Source organism: Phocoena sinus, chromosome 3 (genome assembly GCF_008692025.1).
Source record: "Phocoena sinus isolate mPhoSin1 chromosome 3, mPhoSin1.pri, whole genome shotgun sequence".
Taxonomy (NCBI): domain Eukaryota; kingdom Metazoa; phylum Chordata; class Mammalia; order Artiodactyla; family Phocoenidae; genus Phocoena; species Phocoena sinus.
Genome location: NC_045765.1, coordinates 29,849,068 through 29,873,891, shown reverse-complemented (window position 1 = coordinate 29,873,891; position 24,824 = coordinate 29,849,068).

Genomic DNA, 24,824 nt, shown 5'->3' with positions numbered 1-24,824 from the left:
AGGAGACATTATTAGTAGTATTACTGTTATCTTCCTTTCATAGATGAAGAAGCTGGAGCTTAGAGAGGTAAAAGTGAACTGCCTGAAGTCTCCCAGTTCCTGAGAGATGGAGACAGGACTCAAACACAGGAAGTTTGACTCCAAAGACGGCTCTCCCAACATCACATTCCTACCTTCTCAAATTGAGCTTTGCTTTTTCTCCACGGGCTGCATCTTTGAGTTACCATTCCTTAAAAGGTTGTTCTAAAAATTACTGAGAACAGTATACTTGTTACTTTCACAACAGTAAAGAATAGGTCAAATTAAATTCTTTCACAGCAGGTTATCACTGTCTCTCTCTCTCTCTCTCTCTCTCTCTGTCTCTCTCTCTCTCTCTCTCTCTCTCTCTCTCTCCCTCTTGAATTAGTAATAGTATCTACCGCCAAAGGAACTGTGGCAAGCCTCTGTCCCACCCTTCCTTTCTCCCAGGCATCTAACTCTTCTCCTGTTTGTTCTATTTTAAGCTCCAGCTAGAGTCCATCCTTAGTTAACCTTCCTGACAATTGGTTGTTCTCTCCTCGGTTCCGCCATAGGACTGATAACAGTGTAAAATACTGTTTTTCGGTTACATAGTCGGCTTCCTCATGAGACTGTGTACTGCTCTAAGTTGAGAACTCAGCTTGTTATATTCCCAGAGTCTTACACAATTCCTGGCACATGGTGGCACTCACAGTATCCATACGTAAATGGTCTAAGGAAGTCTTCCTTTGAAATCCACATTGTCCTCTACCTTGCAAGTATATTTTTATAAACAGAGCTCCCTGCACTTGATGTCCTCCCCTTCCCTTGATTTCAATTATTTACATCAGAATTACTTAATCATGTGGCAGATAATTAAGGAATACATTATTTATGTTAAATAAATTAACCCGACATCCCTTCTCCTCTCCTTCCCCTTGGCTGCTGAGCCTGGGTTTCAGTCATCTCACAAGGAGCGCTGACATCTTGCGGACCTGTGTGGCACACTGTCGTGGCTGCCTGGTCCTCCAGACGCTCTGACAAGCTTATCTCCCACCTTGTGCCCTCACTTTCCTTTCTCTGTCCTGTTGCTGCCATACCTAGGTTTTTAGTCCTGGAAACTCTGTGACCACGGGCAGCCCCCTAACCTGTGTGAGCCTCAGTTTCCTCATCTCTTATTGACGCACAGAGTTGTGGTAAAGATTTAATGAGGTCATGCCTTGGACCTTTTAGGAAATAAAATGTCCGCTTAAACAATTTTATGCTCCAAAATGCATTAGTATCCTATCATATATCTGTAGGAGACATCTCTATTCACCAGCAATAAATTGGAGTTACACATCTGTGGAATGTTAGAGCTGGAAGCATTTTATCATAATAATCTATTCCAATTTCTCTTTCCACAGATGAGAAGATAGGCTCAGAATGCATAAGTTATTCTCCCAACATTTACTAAACTATTAATAGTAATGATGAACATTTATTAATAATAACTAACATTTAATGAGTCTTCGTCTATACCAGGCATCGTGCTAAGGCTTAACATAGTTGATTACGTTTGATGATCACAATAATGCCTTGGAAAAAGTATTACTATCCTCATTTGACTGATGAAGAAACTGAGGCAGAGAGTTTATGTAATATGCCCAAGGCCATGGAGGTAGTAAGTGTTAGGGATCAAGCCCAGGCTCATCTTGTATCTGGAGCCCAAGTTCTCGCTCATTGTTCTAAATTACTTCCCACAATGTCGTCAGTTAGGAGTAGGGCCCAGAGTGGGCACTGGAGCCTGACCTCTTGCTTCTAAGTCAGTGAATCTTTGTGATACTATTTCTTAGGCTACCAAATCCCCAGCTACACACCTCATACGTATATAGCCTATCCCAGCAAGAATGTCTCTTTGTTGCAGAAACAGCTGCACCAGATCTCTAATGACCATTTTTTTTGAATTTTATTTAATTTATTTTTTTATACAGCAGGTTCTTATTAGTTATCTATTTTCTAATGACCTTTTGATAGATCTTTATGGCTGGGCTCTCAATGTCAGCATCCATGCATCTATTTAGATATCCTCTTTATGTCAGCATTTGTGCTTGTGGAGTTTTAGCATTGGTAAGAACGTTCTCTCCTTTACCACCAAATGGCAAATGTGCTTTGAAATATCTGTAGGATTTTCACACCTAATGGATCCATCTAAGCACATTGGTCAGTAACATACATTTAATCTCTAGACAATGGCTATTTCCTCTGATTTAGATGGGCACTTACTTGTGTGGTGTATGACACTCAAGTGTACTGTCAGACCCCAAATAGAGGTCTGTTGATTCTGGCTCAGCAGTGTTCCATTTTCTGTCCAGTGTTTACGTGGAAGCAGTTGAAGACTTCAGGGAATTTATGTAGCATGCCGGTACTCCAGTTCACACGAGGGAAGATGCTGTGCCCATATTTGCTGCATGGACTACGTGTTGTATTAAATCTGCCATGATATTTGAACATGCTGTGTTGCACAGAAGACAGTGTTTTCCCCAGAGGAGAGATCCTGTGCTTGATTGACGGGGCTGGTGACCACAGGTCAAGGTTGCTTGGTGTTATCGGCCATCTGTTATCTTGGCAAGTATTTGACTGGAGGGCATTAATGTGTTCGTAATTTCCCACTTGATCTGAGAATAAGGCTAAAAAGACATTGTCACCAGTGGGAGCTGCAGAGCAGAGCAGAGTAGCACCAGCAGTTCGTCTCCTGGCTTCCTGCTCAGAGTGGCATGGGCTGAAATCAGCCTTTCTTTCTGAGTCCCCCTCCCTGAAAGTCATTGAGAAGGCAGCCCCCTTGTCATGCTGCTTAGAGAGAAAAGCCCAAAGCAGGTCTCATCAGCAGGATTATGTACACAGTTTTAAATCACTCTAAAAGGTCTTGATCATTATAAAACCTTTTTAAAGTAGGACAGCCAATTCTTCAGTTTTGCTAAAAAGCAGTGAAATCTCATATCTATTCATATGTTCATTTCTTGTTGCCCCATTTGCTTGAGAAGTCTGTGCTGAAACATAGGATTTTGATTAAGCCCTTAATATTCAAGGAGATATTTACCTATTGTTATGCTTGCTGTGTGGATGAGAACAGGAGTGATTGCTGTGGAACTTCTGCGGTTAACGGTCAAGTCACTTTCTTGTACCTTCCTCAATGCAAAATTGGCAACAAGTAAAACATTCCAGAGAAAGATCAGCTATAATATGTCCTTAGAGCCAACATGAAAGCCCAGGTGAGCCATACTGACTAACAGGAAATAAGATTTTAGCATCCTAATGAATACATTAGTGTATGCTGCTGTTTATTGATCCACTGAGTTTAGGCAGCTCTTCCTTTTAAACTGAAACAAGGAATAAAAGCAGATGGAGAAGAAATTCTTAAACAAATTGTAAATGGATCAAGAAAAATAATATATTTTCAAGCAGGGTATGCTTTAAAAAATAATATAGTCACCCAAAGAGATAGGAGGATTTGTCAAAAAGACTGTCATTGCTGAAGTTTATTTTTTGTTTGGGAACTGCAGCTCCCTAGAAATGTAAGTCTAGCAGAGGACCAACATGTATAAGTTCAATTTTCAGAAGATATCTAAAAACATTAAAATATTATGAAGATAAATACCTGTCTCTCTTTCCTCATGCTTTTTATCTTTAGCTGATAAATCATGGCTGAAGACACTCAAGCACATGTATAGACCTTATAACTAGTGATATTTGTGCAAGGAAATCAGGCCTAGCTCCAAAGATGGATTCTCTAGATTTTCTAATCTCAGAGATATGAAGGGACTGGGGGACTCTGGTGGGGTTCAGAAAGGAGGAGTCTAGCTGTTTTGACTATTGTGATAACACTGCTTTGCTTTTGATTAATAACAAGAAAATCATTCCCCAAAAGTACTACTTTCCTTATATTCCCCCCAATGTATTCAAATCCTTCTCTATGATAATTATTCCAAAAATCTCCTCTAATTATTTGTTATTATAATAAGAAACTCAAAATTGAGTATTATTAAAAGAAGTCCAGGGTCTTCCCTGGTGGCACAGTGATTAAGAATCCACCCACCAATGCAGGGGACATGGGTTCGATCCCTGGTCCAGGAAGATCCCACATGCCATGGAGCAACTAACCCCGTGTGCCACAACTACTGAGCTCGTGCTGTAGAGCCCACGAGCCACAACTACTGAAACCCGCACACCTAGAGCCTGTGCTCCACAACAAGAGGAGCCACCGCAGTGAGAAGCCCGTGCACCACTACAAAGAGTAGCCCCCGCTCGCCGCAACTAGAGAAAGCCTGCACACAGCAACGAAGACCCAACGTAGCCAAAATAAAGAAAAAAAAAAAAGTCCATTCACTTTCCATGCCTATATATAAATAAAGGGGCATAGATATGTTATTGGCTGAAAGTCCCACCTAAGCAATAAATGCACTTTACTGTTCTTTACCACATCAGAGTAGTGTTTACTGAGTTCCAAGATATTTATAAATTATTGCCATCGATGGGCTGAAATATAATTGAGAAAGAAGGAAAGATAATCATCCAGTGATCAAAAACAAGTTGCTTTGTCTTTCTAATATTATTTGCCCAACTTCAGAGCAAATTTGCTGGTAGTGAATTCTTTTAGTTTCTTCATCTGATGATGTTTTGTTTTGCTCTTCATTTCTGAAGGATATTTTCACTGGTATTTTCACTGGGTTCACAGTATTTTTTGTTCAAATTTTCACTGGGTTCATAGTATTTTTTGTTCAGCTCTTTAAAAATGCTGTGACACTTCCTCTGGCCCCATGGTTTCTGAAAAGAAATCTGCTATCATTCAAATCATTACTTAAACATAGGTAACATTCAAGTTTTTTTTCTTTGTCTTTAGCAGTTTAATTATGTTTGGGGGCATTGATTTTTTTTTTTTTTTTTTTTTTTTTTTGGCTTGTTTGGGATTTGCTGAACTTCTTAAATCTGTAGGCTTATGTATTTCACCAGACTTGAAAAGTTTCTAGCCATTATTTCTTCAGATTTTCTTAGTACTGTCTCTGAGAGAAGAGAAAGAGTACAGTACAGAATAATAGACATTCTGTTATTGTCCACAAGTTCCTAAGACTGTTGTCTCTTTGTTGTTCAGATTGGATAATTTCTATTGTTCTGTCTTCAGATTCACTGACTATTTTCTCCATTCTGCTAATGAGCCCCTCCAGTGAGTTTATAATTTCATTTATTGTAGCTTTTCAATTCATTAGTCTAATGAATTCTTTATATCATTTTCTCTGAAGAGACTTTCTGTTTTTTCATTTGCTTTAAGTGTCTTTGCAACTGTTTGTTAAAGCGTTTTTATGCTTTTAAATTCTTTATCAAATAATTCTAACATTTTTCTTATCTGAGCATCAATATCTGTTAATTGTCTTTTCCCATACAAGTTGAGATTTTTCTGGTTCTTGGTATGTCTGGTAATTTTGTGTTAAGTCCTAGACATTTTGAATATTATGTTATGAAATTTTGAGTCTGTTGAATTTTAAGGAGAATGTTTATACTTTTGTTTGAGCAGTTTAGGTTCAAGTTGCAAGTTATAATGTGCCTTCTTTGGGCTGTGGCCTCAGTTTCAGTTCAGTGTTCAAATCCTTTGTGGTGCTGTTCAGATCTGTTCCACCTGTGTGCCACATGGTGACCACTGTGGGATCTGGGCAGTGATCTATTTGTTCAGCTCTCAGATTATTCAACATGCTGATTAGAATCAGATCCATGCAATTCATAAACAAGTTCATGGTATTATTATCCCAAACTTCTTCTCTTCAGTCTCCCCAGTATTTAACATTTCTCTTAAGTGCTCCGTTTCAGTTCTCTGTCCAGAATGCTGGGGCTTTGGTTGCCCAGTGCCCAGCCTTGCTGTGCACCACTGTGATGGTGTCTGCATCCAAGGCCAAGTTGCAAGAGGACAGAGAGAGAGAGTGAGCAAGTGAGAGAGAGAGAAATCTTCTCTTGGAACCATAGTTTCATAAAATAGAGAGGAAGGTGTTCCTCTCTCTCATTTCTGGCTCCTGCAGGCTCCCATTTCTGCCACTACTGCTGCTAACACAGTATTTCTTGGGGGCTCCATTGTGAAGAAATGGAGAAACAGTAAAAGAAAAATGATCATTTCTGCCCTCTCTCTGAGTGTTTGGGAATTCTTTCCACTCTTCCAGCAAAATGAGAAGGAACTCTTTGCCTGTGCCCCAGTTACCACTTTGGGGTCTCAGATTACATTGAGATCGGTTAGGTTGAAAGAAACAAGAAGAAAAAATGTTAGTAAGCTCACTGCCATTTCAGAGGTGTTAGGAATTCTTGTGTTCTTCCCCAATCTGCTTGCTGCTCTTTATTTTTCAGAGTCTTCACCTAGTTGCTCCTTGCATCCTGTCAGGTTTTATAGCTGGGTAGAGGTTATATAGCTGTATAGAGAATGTATATGGTGTGAAGGATGGGGTGGAGTGTGCTTACTCTACCTCATCTGGCCCTGGAGCCAGTTTGCTTAATGTTAAAAGTATTAGTAATGATCAGTCCAGTCTCACCTAGAACTTCTAAAATACTTTACAAAGTTCTTGGAATTTATAATGTTAGTGCCACTAATTCAGCTTTACTATAACTACCAAAAGAAAAGTCTGCAACTTCACATTTGTGACTTTTTAAAATTAATAGGTTATTTTGAATGTTGTCCATTGAGTGTGTAGTAATCACAAAAGATTGTCTCTTCTCTAAGCCCACAAGTTGTCTTAAGTGAAAATTCACAGCTGCTACAGTAAGTACTTTTAGCAAAGAACTAAACTATGATTATGGCGTGTTATTTTTTTGTGTGTGAACCGACAAGTGTTACTTTTAAACAAAACTATAATATGCTATCCACTTAGTTAGAAAAAAGGGCAGGTAGTATCCTCTTTATCAAGATAGAGTCTCAACTCCCAATCAAAGCAAAAGAAATAAATCATTTCATAAAACAGTTTATTATTATTTAAATTTTACATAGGTGGATGTCCAATAAAATTTCAAGTTGCTCTGTTCTAGGGGATGCAGAGTACATTTGGGCCTCTGGGGACCATGGTCCACTTTAATAGATGTTTTAGGTAATATTTCTTCTTAAGAAGAAACTGAAGCAGAGTTTGGGGTATCCAAGATCTAAGTCATTACTGGCAGCCTTCTTATGTTTTCCTAAATGGAAAGGTGGATACAGTTAGAAATATGCTCCCTTATAATATTGCTTGCCTTTCCTGACACCTCTCTCCTCTTCTTACCCATTTCTATAAGGCCACGTTACCTTTTTTCTAAGCCAACAAGATGATAAGTGATTTCATTTTATTAAAGCTTTGGGGGAAGACTCTGTTATGTCTCTTAAGATGGTGATTTGTTGACGAACAGAAGGGCTGAAATGATAAAATCCAATAGTAGAATTTCGGGCATGTTAGCTGGCAAGAGAGAGAAATTCTACTTAAGAAGCGTCCCATTCCTCTAAAATTAAACCACGTGTATACATGCTTATTTATAACCTTGTGTCCATCCTATGCCTCTTTATTGTCTTTGAAACACATTGTTTTTAGCAATATCGCTCATAGAACTGGAAAAGGTCAATGGAATATAGCATCACCAAATGAAAGAGGAATTTAATTAACCATTTATTAATATATTAGTAAATGAGGGCAGCAGTTCCTTTAACAAACTGTGAATGGTAACTGTGGCTGTTCTTTTTTTTCCCCAGTGACTTGGTACTTTTTTTTCTGTGATGGCAGTATTCTACTTCCAAAAGGGATGACTCAGTCTGTAAAACAATGTCTTCTTACTTGCAGAATAAGATTAATAATACTGAAAAATGGATCCCTGCACTTAGATGTTTGCTAGTATCTCTTAGGCTTCCAAGTGACAAAAAGTATTTCATGTTACCCATGAAATAATAATACAAAGAGCTAAAATTCATCAAGTCCTTATATGTGCCAAGCTTTGTATTAAACACCACATGCATTAACTAATCACACTTTTGCCACCCAACCTATGTGGGCAGATGCTGTTTTTATTCATATTTTATAGATATATTAAACTGACAAGAAAGGTGAAGTAAATTTCTCAGGATAATTCAGATAGCAAGTGGCAGAGTTGGCATTTAAACCCAGCTTTGCGTAACATCCAGGACAATGTCTTATCTGTTCTGCTGTCAATAAATAGGAAACAGCTGTTCTTAAAAGTGTTATTGAACTCAAAGACCAGTAGGTGTTAGTGTGCTAATTAGTAAATATATATTTTAAGAAGGCACATTTAAACAGTCTCTTTGGTAACATTTTCACAGTGAGTGTGAAAGAAGTGCATATTTTTAAAAATTTATACTCTGGGAAAGCATTTTGAAATACAGTGTTTGGAAAAGTGTACATTGAAAGGCAATTTCATTGCCAGAAACAATGTGTGTCACATTAAAAAAAACAAAAACAAAAACAGCAACAACAAGAGTCATGTCTGAGCAGTTAAAAATTTGGAAATGGCATTTTCAAACCTATTTTAAAACCCTCGAAATAGTATTTTTACTTTTATTATTTTTTATATAAATTTATTTTTTATTTATTTATTTTTGGCTTAGTTGGGTCTTCGTTGCTGCGTGCGGGCTTTCTCTAGTTGTGATGAGCAGGGACTACTGTTCATTGCGGTGCATGGACTTCTCATTGCGGTGGCCTCTCTTGTTGTGGAGCACGGGCTCTAGGCATGTGGGCTCAGTAGTTGTGGCACACGGGCTTTGTTGCTCCGTGGCATGTGGGATCTTCCCAGACGAGAGCTTGAACCTGTGTCCCCTGCATTGGCAGGCGGATTCCCAACTACTGTGCCACCAGGGAAGTCCCTAAATAGTATTTTTAAGCTGGAGTTTTAACTAATCTTTTACATTATAATAAAAATAACACTTTATGACTAGTTTGCAAGAATAGCTGAATGACATTAAAGAAGATTGAAATTTATGAGCTACATTTAAGCCAAAAAAATACCCTTAACATAATTGGTGGATAAGATTGAAAAATGAATATCATGATTTAGTAAGCAATGTCAGTGATTTGTGAGGTTTCCTTTTTATCAATGACAATGATTAAGAACACATGTTAGGAAAAAATCAAACTGAACTTGAAATCAGACCTGTGAATCATTATAACACAAAGTACATATTCAATCACTTTGCCCTCACTAAAAATATATTTAAAAACATGATGATGGGCTTCCCTGGTGGCACAGTAGTTGAGAATCCGCCTGCCGATGCAGGGGACACGCGTTTGTGCCCTGGTCTGGGAAGATCCCATATGCCGCGGAGCGGCTGGGCCCGTGAGCCATGGCCGCTGAGCCTGCGTGTCCAGAGCCTGTGCTCCACAACGGGAGAGGCCACGATAGTGAGAGGACCGCGTACCGCAAAAAAAAAAAAAGCCAAACAAAAAAACCCATCATGATTATGATGATATACTTCTAGACTCAAATACAGGAACAAACAACAAATAGTATAGATATTGGAGTCAATCCACAATGTATACCTTTGTTTTCCTAACATCATATATAACCATTTCCTTATTCTTTTTTTTTTAAAGAGTTTTTTTTTTCTTTTTTATATGGACCATTTTTAAAGTCTCTATTGAATTTTGTTACATTATTGCCTCTGTTTTATGGGGTTTTTTTGGTTTCCTTTTTTTTTGGCCGTGAGGCATGTGGGATCCCAGCCCACCAACCGGAGATCGAACTCACATCCCCTGCACAGGAAGGCAAAGTCCCAACCACTGGACCGCCAGGGAAGTCCCCATTTCCTCATTTTTAAACTTCTAATCAAACATAAAAGCAATAAACTGCCTAGCTATCAAAATAATACTAATCTATGCAACATAGATAACTATTATTAATATATTTCAGAAAGTACGTAATGTTTTGGACGATTAATAACTAATATAACATTTCATGCTTATCTCACCCTTTTCTGTTTTTCATGTGTATATCATTTGGTGCAGTTTTAAATACATATAATGTGCATTTGAATAAGAATTTGTTGGATTCATGCTCAACAAATTTCTTTTGGGAAGACTGCTCAATTTAAAAGCTTGGGAGGCCAATGGAATGAGTTTTCTGTTCATGGGCAGCAGTATAGGATGGTGGTGTAGAGCATAGCTTTCAGAGTCAGACAGCTCTGTGTTTGAAGATCAAGCCAGCTCTATGTTTGCCAGTTACTTCCATTCTCTGAATGCCAGTTTCTGTTTCTGTAAAGTGGAGATAAAATTACTTACTTCAGGCTATTACAATGAGAGGTATATTATATAAAACACAGAGCACAGTGTTCATACCTAATAAGAGTACAGTACCTTTTAATTTTTTTTAAGGCAACATCATAGCTTGCATAGAATATATGGGAAGGTGACAACATATGTCTTAGACCTATTTGTTCTGAGCAGATAAGAATTTATCTTTATACATGACGAAAAATGATAGCACCAGCATTGCTTATAATTGTATGAAAAATGGAAACTGAGTCTCATAGTTGAAAAGAGTATATAATTAAATTGTATTTTATTCATTCAAGTAGATAGTATATGAAATGGAAACAAATGTACTAACATGGATAAATCGCAAAAATGCAATTGGAGACTTTTTTTAAAAAGAACAAGTTGTAGAATTTAAAAAAAACAAGTTGTACAATATAACAATACATAAAATTTGGAAACATGACAAACAATGTTGTTTACAGATAGGTGCATATAGAATGAAGGTATAAAGAAATGCTTGGGAATGATAGGTACCGAATTCTGGGGAATGGTGGTTACCTCTTAGTGTGTGAAAAAGGAATGAACTTCAACAGCATTTGTAAGGTTTTAATCCTCAGTCTTGGTGAGAGAAACATGGAAGTTCATTATGTTTCCCCTTTTACCTTTTTGTTTCCATATTTTTCCCTATTTAAAAAAAGTCAAAGACAAAAATATTTGTCTATGCAAAAAATAATGAATGGCCAACGATTTGAGACTGCTGTCTTAAAAGAGAGGGAGGGAGAAAGGAAAAAGATTTTGAGTAAAAATAATTTGCTTGACATTTTCCTTCGAAAAGCATTTTGAACAAGCAAGCCAAAAAAAAAAAAAAAAAAGGGGAAGGGGGCACATCTGGTTAAGGTACTGGCATTGAATGTTTAATTATTCCATTTTTGACACAAGGACATGTTTTAACATCTTGAAAAACCAGGTAACTTTCCTTATGTGAAGCCTGAGCAAGAAAAGGAAAAGCGTTGTTAGTCTCTATACCTTTCTTCTTTTTATTTTAATAAGAAATGGTATCATCGTAGGCAGACAATTTGATGTCATATTTTTCTATGATATTTTCACAGTGTGCACTAGGGCGCCTGTACTCTGCACTATATGACATGCAGGAATTTCTTTTTTTCCCCTTCACATCAGAGCCTCAAAAACAAGCTCCTCGGCATCAGGCACAAAGACTATCAATAAACATTCCATCTTTTCATTTTCTCCCTTGTTATATAATAAAGAAAAGGCAGAGACATGATTTTTGACTGTCCAACAGCAGTCATTTTCAGAATGATTTCTCTTCTCATGGGTCTTTGATGACCAAGAGTTCTCCCACCTCCAGCCTCTCTGTGTGACCCCTGGGGATGGGCAAGAAGCCTCACTAGGGAATGCAATTGAGAAACTTGCCCAGCACAGTCATTGGCCTCCCTTCTGATCAGACTGCCTGCGACTCGGAGGAATATCTGGCACCTGTGTGTGTCCTCTCCCTGGCGTCACACATTTGTGTTCCCTCCATGGCTTTGCTATCAGTGGGAGTGGCTTGATGACATACCTGGCAAAATGCAGGCCACTCCTGTTAGCATATCAGCAATGCAGCCCAGGTTGCTAGGGAGCTGCCCTCTGAGCATCCCTTGATCTATTTTTAAATTTCCATGCTTGTTTCCTCTCTGAAAGGAGGCAAAGAATAATATGGCTTGGCTTTCTCCTCTTTTAAGAAACAAAGTAACCAACAAGGCTAGGACCTGTTGTGAAGTTAAAAAGCGTTTGCTAATTAAGCTTCAGAATGTTATGGTATTTGTGCCCATCTAGTTTCTGCTTAATTAATTTCCAGATAAGGCAGCATCTCAGAAGAGGTAGAAGCCAGTGTCTAAAAGAAGTGTAGGTGAAATTTGCTGGTCTTTTTTTTTTTTTTTTTAATCCGTTATGAAGCTCTTGAAGCACTATTCTTCCAAGTGTTTAACGATAACCCATTGTGGGGCACCCAGGATCCACCCCCCCCATGGGTAATAAATGAGAAATTTGGAGGGCTATTGAACAGTGAGTTTTCACAGCTGATACACAGAAAAGTATTTAGCACAGGTGTTTTGGTAACTGTGAAATACTGAGGAAATTCAGTCTTCTGTGACACTTAGATTCACTGTCTTGTGTGGGATGGAGTCTTATGGAACTTGCAAAATATCTGTAATATAAATAAAAGAAGAAGAAGGACAAAATTAGCTTTTCACAGAACTCCAGAAATTGTTCCTTGTATGGAAAAGTCTTCCGTTTTGGCCATTGGTAACTAGCAGTTTTCTTAGTATTTTTTTCCATGTTAAAATGAATCCAATTTCAAATGTTGTTAGTGAATTTTTAAAAGGATGTGTTATATGCATGCAGGTGTGGAGAAATCTGGTGGAATAACAAGTATGCTAGTCTCCGTGTGTCAGGATATTTTTTTTGAGCCTTTAAGAAAAGATTTTTTTTCTCCTCCTCCATGGCCGATTTCAGCCCTCAACAGCAGCTAATCAACAAGGTTAGGAGCTGTTCGCTTTTCAAATTACAAAGCTAGAAGCAAGTTACACTTTCTGGAATCCATAGTAATATTCCAGGGCTACCATTTGGGAAGTCGTGAGCTTGGATATCGTGGTTTTTCTCTGTACATCAGTGAGGGGTTCAGTTAGTCTGAACTTTGAGGGAACAGTCTATATAAATTTCCATGAAATTTCTTGTCTTTTACAATTTATCATCTTCGGTCTGATGTAGTTTTACCAGATGAGATATTGTTTAAAAAAAAAAATGCATCTGTAGGAAAGTTTATATAGAAACCACTAGAATTACAGTGGAATTTCTTCATTTAAAACACACAGTTTAATTCCTAACATCTGTCAATAACTTTCTGGGGATGAATCATTTTTCTATATTCTTCATTGTCTTTAATATTCATAGAAACCCTATAAACGAGATGCTATTGTTATTCTCATTTTTATAGCTGAAACAACTCCAGTTTCCTGAGAGGAAGTTATTTGCTTTAGGTCATTCAAACACAGGGCTGTCAGGTCACAGAAACTACATACACTTTCCTACTATCCCGTGTGATCTCACTTCTTTGGACAAATAGTACACATGATGGATGTTAACTGAAATTTCTGAAACAGTTTCTCAACTAACAAATTCAATGCATCTACCAAGATGCACTCCTCAAAGGTTGCACGTGGGTTGGATCACTCTTCAGACATTAGCCAAGGAGAGGCAGTTTGGCCATGGGGATCAGCAAAATATGGGTTTTAATCCTGGCCCCTCTACTGACTATCTGAACTTGGGCAAGTTATCAAAGCTCCATTTCCATCTGTAAAATGTTGGTAATATTATCTCCTCCTTTGGTGGTTATGAGGATTAAATGAGGTGCTATAGGTGAAAAAATAAATAAATGGTAGCTAAAAATTAAGACTTACACTGTCAAAGTGTAACGTGGAAACTGTAATCACAAATTACCTTAGGACTTAAGGAGTCTCTGTCTTACTCTTCCAAGTTGAAGCATAAATGCTTAGTGTGAAGCTCTGAGCACCAAGGCCCACATCCATATTTTCAGTAACTTGTGTAAGAGCATAGCTCCAGTCTTAGAGGGAAGAAACCAGAAGGACAGGACATGTAATTACCACAAAAACTGTCAGGAACATCTTGAAGTGTGCCCTCCTTTGTTCACGTCTTCATTGTTGTGGTGGGTGATGATGTTCTTGGAGAGATAAGAATTGTTCCTTGTTTCCATTTTTTTAATGGCTCTGAAATCTTTTGATATAAAATGCAACATCACTGGCGAGAGACTGATTTTCATGTTTTTTGGATTTGTTTTGTTTTTTTACTATTCTGACATGGCCTGGAAGCCAAAGAGTGTTTGACATTCTGAAATCTCATCCTGATGACTTGCCATTTGTGGAAGAGGAAATGCAGAAAAACATTGCGTCTCCCCAGCTAAAGGTGATCTTCTTGTTCTGCTCTTTGGGTGCAGACCTATCAAGTATTATCCCTCATCTGGAATGGGGCAGACATTCCAGCGTTACTGCTGCAAAGACGAACTAAGAAGGAGCTAGAATCTCTGGGGATTGCTTATGTTCTTTCATTTACTGAGGACCTAACCACATCCTCAAAATAGTACACAGTGCTATGTCCTGTGTAGCAAATACTGCTAGTGCTGAGCATACAGACACCAACCAACTGGTTGTACCCCAGGCTCACTTCCATGAAAAATCAGGCAGGTAAACAAGACAATGAGTGTCCTAATTGTTCTCTAAGAATATTGCTGAGGGAGGTAGGGGAAGCTGGGGTGGATTTTTTCAGGAAATGCCAGTTATTCACTCCCTTTTCCCCTTTGGCTTCCAAACCAGTTGAGAAGTAAATCTAGGAAGTGAGATAGCAAGAAAATTGTCAACTTCATTACAGTAGAGCTGGATTGGAGAGTGTGACTTAGACTGGGGGGACAACAGGGGTTTCTCCCAGCCCCCAGCCCCGCTTGCCTGCCCAAATGAACTCATTATCGCCCTGGTCTGTGGCAGAGGACCCAGACCACAGCCAGCTGGGGCAGTACTCCCCAGGCTGGCTCATCTGGCAGAGAAGGATATAGGTGTGGGCAGTAGGTGAGTAGCTTCAGAGAGAGCCACAAAGTTGAGACCCTCTACCTCCCCGGAACATAAGTGAGAAATGGGGTAGGAAAAACGGGTGCGTACTTACTCCACCCAGCAGGCCAAAAGACATTATGTCCTGGCTCACGAAGGAAACGTGTTTCGAGGGAACAATCTGTTCCCCTTACAATGCTTCTTTGAGCTGAATCATGCAGGACCAAAAGGAGCCTGCAGAAGAACAAAGGGAAAAGTGTTCCAGACAGATGACACAGCACATGCAAAGACAGAGATAGAAGGGCCTGGTGTGAGATCCAGGTGAATAAAGAGAGGAAAATAGAAGTACTGTGCATTTATGTTTACAGCTCCCAATGTACTGCACTATCAATATTTCCTTTTGATCTTCATGATAATGCTGAGAGAGAAAATTCTGATAGCATTTGATATTCTTAGTTTATATGGCATCTGTGATTGAATGAGCTAAGTTATATAAAGCACTCCACACAGTGTCTAAAGGGCAATTGGTAAGTATTAGCTATTATTAGTTACCACTACAATCCTATCAGTTACTGTTACTGTGGTTGTTATTGTTATTATTGCTCTTGTTACTGCCAAGGTCCCACAGCTAGGAAGTACCATTATGAGTGACATAGCTAGTATGTGGTATAGCTAGTGAATCTTGTAGCAAGTAAGTGGTAGAACTGGGACTCAGTAACATGGTGTCTAGTAGAGTCCAGGGACTTAATAAGAGCTCTAAAGAGCTGTGCAAATCTGTGAGTTTGCCCTGTTACATGAACAAGTTAGCCTGTGACTATTTCATGGGCCCTGGCTCACAAGACTCCTGGCTCAGAACAAAATAACTTTATGACTTGTGGGACAGCAGGAGGCAAGGGCTTCATGCTCTCATTCTTCTTCTTGACCCCAAGTCCCATAAGGGTGATGTGGGATGTCCTAGGGGAGATGTCACCCACAGTGTGCTTGCGCCACAGCTGAGAAATCCAAAGCTTCGAAATTCCCCAATTTTATGAAGAGTTGAAACTTCCTAACCTTTACCTGGAGGGGAGATATTATCTTTATTGTCCTGGTCAGGAAGCATATCTGCCCTCTGCCCCCTGAGGAAGATAGGATCTCTATCTTCTAATGCTGTTTGCTACACAAATATCTTTGAAAACTATAGTCTAGAAAAAGAATGGATATAAAACGTGCAGAAACAGGGAATAGTCTCTCAACAAGCATGCTGACAGAAAGTCACTCTCTGATTTTTGGGATTAGCCATTTGGTTAATCTAACAGTACCCAGAGAAAGATAAATTGATGCATATAACAGAGAAGTTTACAGATAAGCTTGGTAAACTGATTTCATTCACTGGAAACTTCCTTACAACTCTTCGCTTAAGGGACTGGCAGAAAAGAAGAGAAATTTGCCAGGAAGAAATCCAACAGAGTGTCAGATCCCTCAGACCATGGATTGCTCAGGAACCCATAGGAACCAGAGCCCTTCCAGTGCTTGGAAGGAAACATCATCACCTTGAGCATCGTGTGCTCCAGAAAGTAAGGATGGAGGAGTGTATATTACAAAATGGAGACATGGTCTAAAAGTGAAAAACAGTGACTGACTACAGAGGAGCAGAAGTGAGGTCATATATTCCTTTGGACAGAAGCATAAGTTCAAGCACTGAATTCTCTCTCTCTTTCCCCAAGATGCCTGGGTATATATTTTAATGAATTCTTTACCTTTTAGAAATACCTGTTTCTGGTTCCTAGCCCTAAACTTTCTCATTCAGTATGATCTGAGGAATCTCTTTTGAAAACTCTCCCCAGGTGATGAATGGACAGCAAGGACTGGGGACTGTTCATTTTGGATACATTTTAATATTTGGCTTCATATGCAGCTAAGTGATTTTAAATAATTGTTATAGCAGCTTATAATTTAAGAATTGTCTTTTGTGAAAAACAAAAATCAAAAACCCTCCCAGACAAAGTAAGGAGAATTAAGTAATAATCTCTTAAATCTTGTCTTATATTTGGAATTAAGATGTGTGGTTTCATTAAGTATCTACTCTTGGAAACTCTAATGCTTCCCCATAAGAAAATAGGTTATGGTAATAAAGATGCTATGCTAGATAGTAGACTTGAGGTTTTTCAAGTTTGCTTTAGAGAAATCAGGCCTCCGAAATATACTCAAGAAGGGAGATTCATGTTAGCTTTTCTCATTTGTGGTGCCATTCTAATGCACAACTTCATAATTCATCTTGAATCTGTCAATTCCATCATCTAATCTCTAATCAAAAATAGGTGCTAGGTGACTCTAGTCCACATGCTAATGTGACTTTCTGTTTTTTCTGACATTATCATACAATGTCAAGACTCTTCCCGACTCTCTTTAACCATTCAGTTTTTCCAAAGAGCAGGCCTGTCAGCTGGAGACAGTAAAACTGGCTTCACGTTTTCCACACTTACAGATCAAATGCAGTCACGGTGGCTCCAAGACAACTGACTTTGCATAAGCACCTCCAGTTTCACATTGATCTACATAGAGGGTCTTTTCATCTGCCCCCTAATATGAATATTAATATTCAATGAACAGACCAAACTGTGTCTGGTCCCAGGAAGGAGCACTCAGCGGCACATTTCAGGACATTATGAAAGAAAACTGAGTTTTTTGTAGTTATATTGGTATTGTTCATTACCTGTTTTGTTAGGAAATTTCCGCCTCATGTACTGGAGTTGTTTTGTTATGTGCTAGTTGCTCTAACTAGGATTTCTAAAAAAAAAAAAAAAGTTGGAACAGTTAAACTTTATTTGCAAGTGGGAGTGAGACTGAAATTTTTGGGAGAAGGATAATCTACTATAATATTACATTGTTTTTATTTAATAAATAGTAATTGAATGTCTCTTAAGGCAACACAGTAATTGGCACTAAGAAATCCACAAAATAATAATCCCGTCATTTGTAGTTTGAACACCTCTTGGATGCTTATTGTCTTATTTTGTTAAGATGGAGAAAGTATAGCGTTTTTTTTTTCAAGGAGATTATATAATTTGAGGGTGGGGGGTTGAAGGAGTGGGGTAACATAAATAATAAATTAGCTAATAGGCTACAAATTAAAATGTAATCTCTTAGCAATAAGAGATTATATAAAATAAAGCATGGATACAGAATTTATTTTGACGGATAATTCACAAAGACCCAATCAATCATGAGTGGAACCAAATTATGAGCTTAAGATACATAAGGTAGTAGAGTGAAAATGGCGTCTCTTTAAGGTAATACAATTCGATTTGGCAAAAAATATCCTAAGCAGTTTTACTTTAACTTTTAAAGGGCCTTTGCACTTTTTGCTTTTTAAGAGGAAAGAATGGTTCCTCCTCAAAGCTGAATTCAGCTGCTCATTAGCAGTTCTATTGATGGGATCCCTAAGATGAACTGTCACCTTCTTCTGTCACAGGTATGGTAAAGGCCAGAAGAAGGAGTGGGGAGTGTCTGTGATTTTGAGGCAAGCTCAGTATCTATAGTTCATCTCGGCATCTAAAGAGAATGAGGGCTAAAACCAAGAGAACTGGGTTTTCCAAAGGTGATTAAAAATTCAAAATCAGGGTAAATTGTTTTTTAAACTATCAAACTTTACTCTGGATTCATAGGTAACCACAAATGCTCTTTAAACACCTGTTTAAAGAAAAGGACCAGAGAAATAGAAGAAAACATTATCTTTTGTGTGTAGTTATCTGTTTCTGTGTAGCATTACCCCCAAAACTTTACACATTAAAACTACAAGTATATAACACCTTAAAATTCTGTGGGTCAAGAATCCAGGCACATTTAGCTTGTCCTCGGGTTACAGTCTCTCACTAGGCTGCAGTCAAGGCTACAGTCATCCCAAGCCTTGACTTTGGCAGGATTCATTTTCAAGTTTACTCACCATGTGGACCTCTTCATAGGGCTCTTCACAACTTCAGAAGTTTCCTTCCAAGAGAGAAAAAGATTGGGGGTGAGGATGGGGGTTAGTGGGGCGGGGGGAGAGAGAGAGATCACAGTCTTTGTACCATAATGTCAGAAGTTTTATCCTATCACTTTCAATTTATCCTAATTCAGCTTACTCTGTTTATTAGAAGTGAATTACGAGGCACAGCCCATCTCAAAGAGAGGGAATTAAAGAGAGGGATTTACCCAGGGCATGAATACCAAGAGGGTGGATCCTTAGGAGCCGTTTCAGAGGCTGCCTTCCATATAAAGAAATAATCTAATCCAGTCTCTCATTTTACAGCCAAGAAAACTGAGGCGCAAAGTGGTTAATCACTTGTTAGTGTTGCATAGCCTGTGGCTATTGTTGCAAGAGCCTAGGTATCCTGACATAGTCCCAAACTCTCTGATAAGAGAAGGGCAAGAATGGACAGGGTGGAACCGTAGAAGCTATCTTCTGCAATAGTGGTTTTCAAACTGTTGTTCACAGAATAAAGTGGGTGGGCTTCAGATGACTCATCTGGCTCTTCCAACAGTATAAACCGTATTTCAGTTAGTTTTACATATTGGTCTTTCTTTGAATGAAATAGTTGTGCTGGTCAAAATATCTTGACAGTAATTGTTCTTCATGAATTTTATTTGATAAAGTTTTTCGGGTTTAATTCTGGAGCTGATCGCACTTGTGCATCTTTTTCTGACCCTTACATCCTTTTATCTAGAAATTATTTTTATTACTTACAAGTAGATAAAGGTTTTTAATAATTAGTTTTTCTGTAAGACTCAGTATGTTGGAAACTCAGTTTTTAATCCTTTTATCAATCACTTAATTAAGCCAATTCAAAGTATACCTTCTTGGAATTGTTCTCTCACATCATATTACAATGAATAGAATGGTGAGACTTCTTGGGACCACTGATACATCTTTGAATAAACTTTTGCCATCTAGTAAAAAAGGTAGGTACACATCTATCTGAGGACCTATTACATGTAACTAGATCTTTCATATATTTCTGTTAAAATCATTTTATATCACACCACATACGTTCAGTAAAATAGCTGCAAACCTCAGGAAGACACACACAGAGAAAACCCTTCATGCGAGGTTTATTTATTCTTTTGCCAAATTTCTGAAACTTTTGCTTTTTTAATGTATCACCTCAGCAATCTGTTTTTCAACCTGCTCTTTTCACTTAAAATTTTATAAACCCTGTTAAATTCTCTAAAAACACATTTTAGATCACTTTCACCCCTCATTGTCATTTAGAATGTTTCCAACTTTAAAAATTTATTATAAGTATCACTGTGGGGGGCTTCCCTGGTGGCGCAGTGGTTGAGAGTCTGCCTGCCGATGCAGGGGACACGGTTCGTGCCCCGGTCCGGGAAGATCCCACATGCCGCAGAGCGGCTAGGTCTGTGAGCCATGGCCACTGAGCCTGCGCGTCTGGAGCCTGTGCTCCACAACGGGAGAGGCCACAGCAGTGAGAGGCCCGCGTACCGCAAAAAATAAATAAATAAATAAATAAATAAATATCACTGTGAAGACTGTCTATGTACATTTATCTATATACCCTTCTCTGAGTATATATCTCCTTCTGATAATTCTCTGGGAGTCAAATTTCTGAGAGAAAGGGTACTTAAAGATTTTTGGCAAAAATCACCAAATTGCCCTTGAGAAATTTTCCATTCCCAGGAGCAGATTAGGAGAATAGAGGAATGTAAATATAGGTTTCTACAACTTTTGTGACAGCCCTTTTGTTTAGCACACACACACAATCACATACACACACCTTTTTCTTTCTTTCTTTCTTTTTCTGCTAAGGAAACAGTCACTATCTTCTAAGAGGAGGGGAACTTGTGTAGTAGGAAAACACGAATTTAGGTTTGTGTCTCAATGCCCAGTAGGTCCAAGTGGATACTCCTCTTGGCCCGATGCACTATTGCGTTCCTAATCGCCAAAGTGTTATACCAGGAAAAGGTAGTGTTCTGTTTTGCTCCCTATCTCTCCCATCCATTCTGACACTGCATCACTTTAGGAAATATTAAAAAATATATCACAGACATTTAGAGGGGAGCAGGGGAACTCATTGATTTTCTGAAAGCAATTTGTTAATTAACATCAAAGGAATGAAATCTGACTTGCATAGCCTAGTGAGTGGCATTTTTCCATAGTCCTGGTTGCTATGGTGATGAAGGAAACTCGTTTGTTCTGGGTCACTCCTAAATTTGTGCATGAAAGCATAAGAGATTATTCCTGTCTAATCAAGTTACATGGAAAAGTTGAAGGGGAGGTGCTGTATTTTACAGCCATCAACCCTCACCAGAAGAAAACACAATAGCTGAGAAAAGGGGATTATATTTTCCTTTTAAAAACAGAGCAGAGAATTTCTAACTGACCCCAAAGCCTCTTCCAGCAGAATATTTTTTTTTCCCCTTGCACTAATGTGAGGAATGTGGAATCACGTTTCTTAAAGGGAATTAGAGCACATATTGAAAAACTCTACAACCCGACTTTGCATAATGAATAAGGAGTAGGGTGTGCATTCATTAAACAGTTTTACTTTTGAACTTAAATTCTACAGTGTGTCAAATGCCTCACTAGCTCTGCTTTGCCAGGAAGCCAAGTTCTGTTACAATTAACATAATTGGGAAAGCTGGAATCGAGAAGGAATGGCTCACCTTTTTTTGTTTTTTTTTACCAGATGTCCTGGCCCCTGTGGTGTATAGATTTAAGCATCTCTTGCACATTCCTCTGCCTGCCCAACACCTTAGCTACTCCTTAAGCAGATGGTAGTTTTGTATGTAATTACTGGAATTTCTGTATCAGTCCAAACATTATTTTTATAAAAGATTGTGATTTCCTTATGTTTTGATTTTTGTTTATACAAAGCTTACTTTTTTTTTTTTTTCTTCTGAGACACATAGATGTGAATTCAAATCTTTACCCTTCCATTTATTAGCTGTGTGGTTTGGGAAATTTTTTTTTTTTTTTTTTGCGGTACTTGGACGCCTCGCTGTTGTGACCTCTCCCACTGCAGAGCACAGGCTCCAGATGCGCAGGCTCAGCGGCCATGGCTCACAGGCCCAGCCGGTCTGCAGCATGTGGTATCTTCCTGGACCGGGGCACGAACCCGTGTCCCCTGCATCGGCAGGCGGACTCTCAACCACTGCGCCACCAGGGAAGCCCTGGGGAAATTTTTTTATACCTCAGCTGCTTTATCTATAGAATGAGTAGATTTACCTATACAGGATTGCTTTAAGTTTTCCCCTATATTAGTCATCTATTACAGCATAACAAAATACACCCAACATTTAACAGCTTAAAACAATAAATATTTATTATATGACACAGTTTCTGAGAGTCAGGAATCTGGAGCAGCTTAGCTGGTTGATTCTGGCTCAGGGACTTTCATGAGATTGCAGTCAGACATCAGTCACAGCTACAGTCATCTGGAGACTTAGCTGAGGATGGAAAACCTGCTTCCAGGCTCACTCATGTGGTTGTTGAAGGTTTCCATTCCATGAGGCGGCTGTTTGTAGCCATGTGGTCCTCTCCATAGCAGCTGTCTTCCCCAGGAATGAGTGATCTGAGAAGAAAAGTATGAGAACACAAGAACAAGAAAAACACCCAACACAGAAGCCACAGTCTTTTCTTTTTTTTTTCTTTTTTTTTTTTTTTGAGGTATGTGGGCCTCTCACTGCCGTGGCCTCTCCCGTTGTGGAGCACAGGCTCCAGACGCACAGGCCCAGCGGCCATGGCTCACAGGCCCAGCCGCTCTGCGGCACGCGGGATCCTCCCGGACCGGGGCACGAACCTGCGTACCCCGCATCAGCAGGTGGACTCTCAACCACTGCGCCACCAGGGAAGCCTGCCACAGTCTTTTTTATAACCTAATCTCAGAAGTGACAACTCATCATTCTTGCTGTATGTTATTTATTAAAAACAAGCTACTGACATCCAAAGAGCCCAACAAGCCCACACTCAAGGAGAAGAGAATTATGCTCCACTTCTTAAAGAGATGAAGTATCAAAAGATTTGTGGATACATTTGTAAAACCACCAAGTCTTCCATAGTATACAATTTACATTCATCTCACGTACAAAATACGTACCCCAAATCAAAGCCCCCCAAAGTCTCATGCTATTGTAGCCTCAGCTGAGAACCTGGAATTTTACCATCTAAATTGAGTCAAGGTGCAGATAAGACTCTTCAGATTTAATTCCCTAATTGTGGCCCCTTGAGTACAGTTTCCCTCTGCTTATGAAACTAAAGGCATATATTATCTGCTGCCAACACACACAGTGTACATACACCTCTATAATGTTGAGACAGACTTAGGATAACCATCCTGAGCTTTCCTGATCCAAACAAGTAAAAATAGGCACAAAATGTCATTGGTGCATAACTATTGTGAAATCCTGCTGGACAACTGTTTGATATTTACTGATAAGTTCACAGAGTTTGGGAATAATTTTCCGTGGCTCTCAGCTTCACCATCTGGGCCCTTGGTTCTCCCTCATCCTTCCTTTTTTTGACACATAGAATGTATTTGCAGCTAAGTAGTTTTCTTAGCCTGCTTTCTGATAGTAGAATTTTGGAGGTCCAAAGCCTTCTTTTCATTTTCTATTGTTTCTGTCCTTTTCAATTCAAGCTGGCAATGTTTTTGCATATATAATTCTTCTATAAATCTTATTTATGTGAATCTTATAGAGGATCACTCTATTAGAGAATAGCCACACCTCCAGTTTCCTCAAGATAAGTCCTTTAGCATAGGATTCTGCTGAGACTCCTGAAGGACAGTGCCCTTAAGATTCCTTAGCACTCCTATTGTTTGATTGAGAGGATCTGCAAGACACTCAGTTGATAGCTTTATTGAGTCTTTTGTCTGATTGAAAGGAACTCCAAGGCACTGTTGTAACTTTTTCTGAGGCCTCATGAAATAATTTTACAGTCACACACTTGGCTTCACCTTTAGATTAGTTTTCCTGGCAACAGTCTATATATGTGCTTTGCTGAGAAGCCATTGCTTAATTTTAGAACTGTTTGCTATCTGGAATGTCTTAGATTTCTCAAAACCATCAGGTCCTGGTTCTTTCAAGTTTAATGACCTTTCCTTTATTTTTCTCCTCTCTCATTTTACTGTAAGGAGCAAAAAGAAACCAGGCAGTGCTTAGAACAACTTTCTTAGAAATTATGAGGTTGCGGTCACCTGTCAGCTGTAGCTATAGTTATCTCAAAGTTTAAATGGGGCTGGTGAATCCACTTATAGGTTCACTCATATGGTAGTCGGCAGGCTTTAGTACCTCACTGGCTCTTGGTTAGAGGCCTCTGTTCTTCATTATGTGGGTCTCTATGGCAGTTGGCTTCTCCTGGATCAAACAATCCAAGAGGGTAAGACCTAGAGTGTGAGAGTAAGATACAGCATGCAAGTTGAAGCTGCAGCCTTTTTGTAACCTATTCTTGGAATAATGTCTCATCAGTTCTGCCATATTTTATTCATTAGAAGTAAGTTATGAATCCAGACTGTACTCGAGAAGAGGGGAATTAAATATCACCTCTTAAAAAGAGGAGTATCATGGAAGAATCAGGCTCCCTGACTTCAGACTATACTGCAAAGCTACAGTAATCAAGACAGTATGGTACTGGCACAAAAACAGAAATATAGATCAAAGGAACAGGATGGAAAGCCCAGAGATAAACCCATGCACATATGGTCACTTTCTCTTTGACTAAGGAGGCAAGAGTGTACAATGGAGAAAAAACAGCCTCTTCAACAAGTGGAGCTGGGAAAACTGGGCAGCTACATTAGAAGAATGAAATTAGAACACTCCCTAACACCATACACAAAAATAAACTCCAGATGGATTAAAGACCCAAATGTAAGGCCAGACACTCTAAAACTCTTAGAGGAAAACATAGGCAGAACACTCTGTGACATCAATCACAGCAAGATCCTTTTTGACCAACCTCCTAGAGAAATGGAAATAAAAACAAAAATAAACAAATGGGACCTAATGA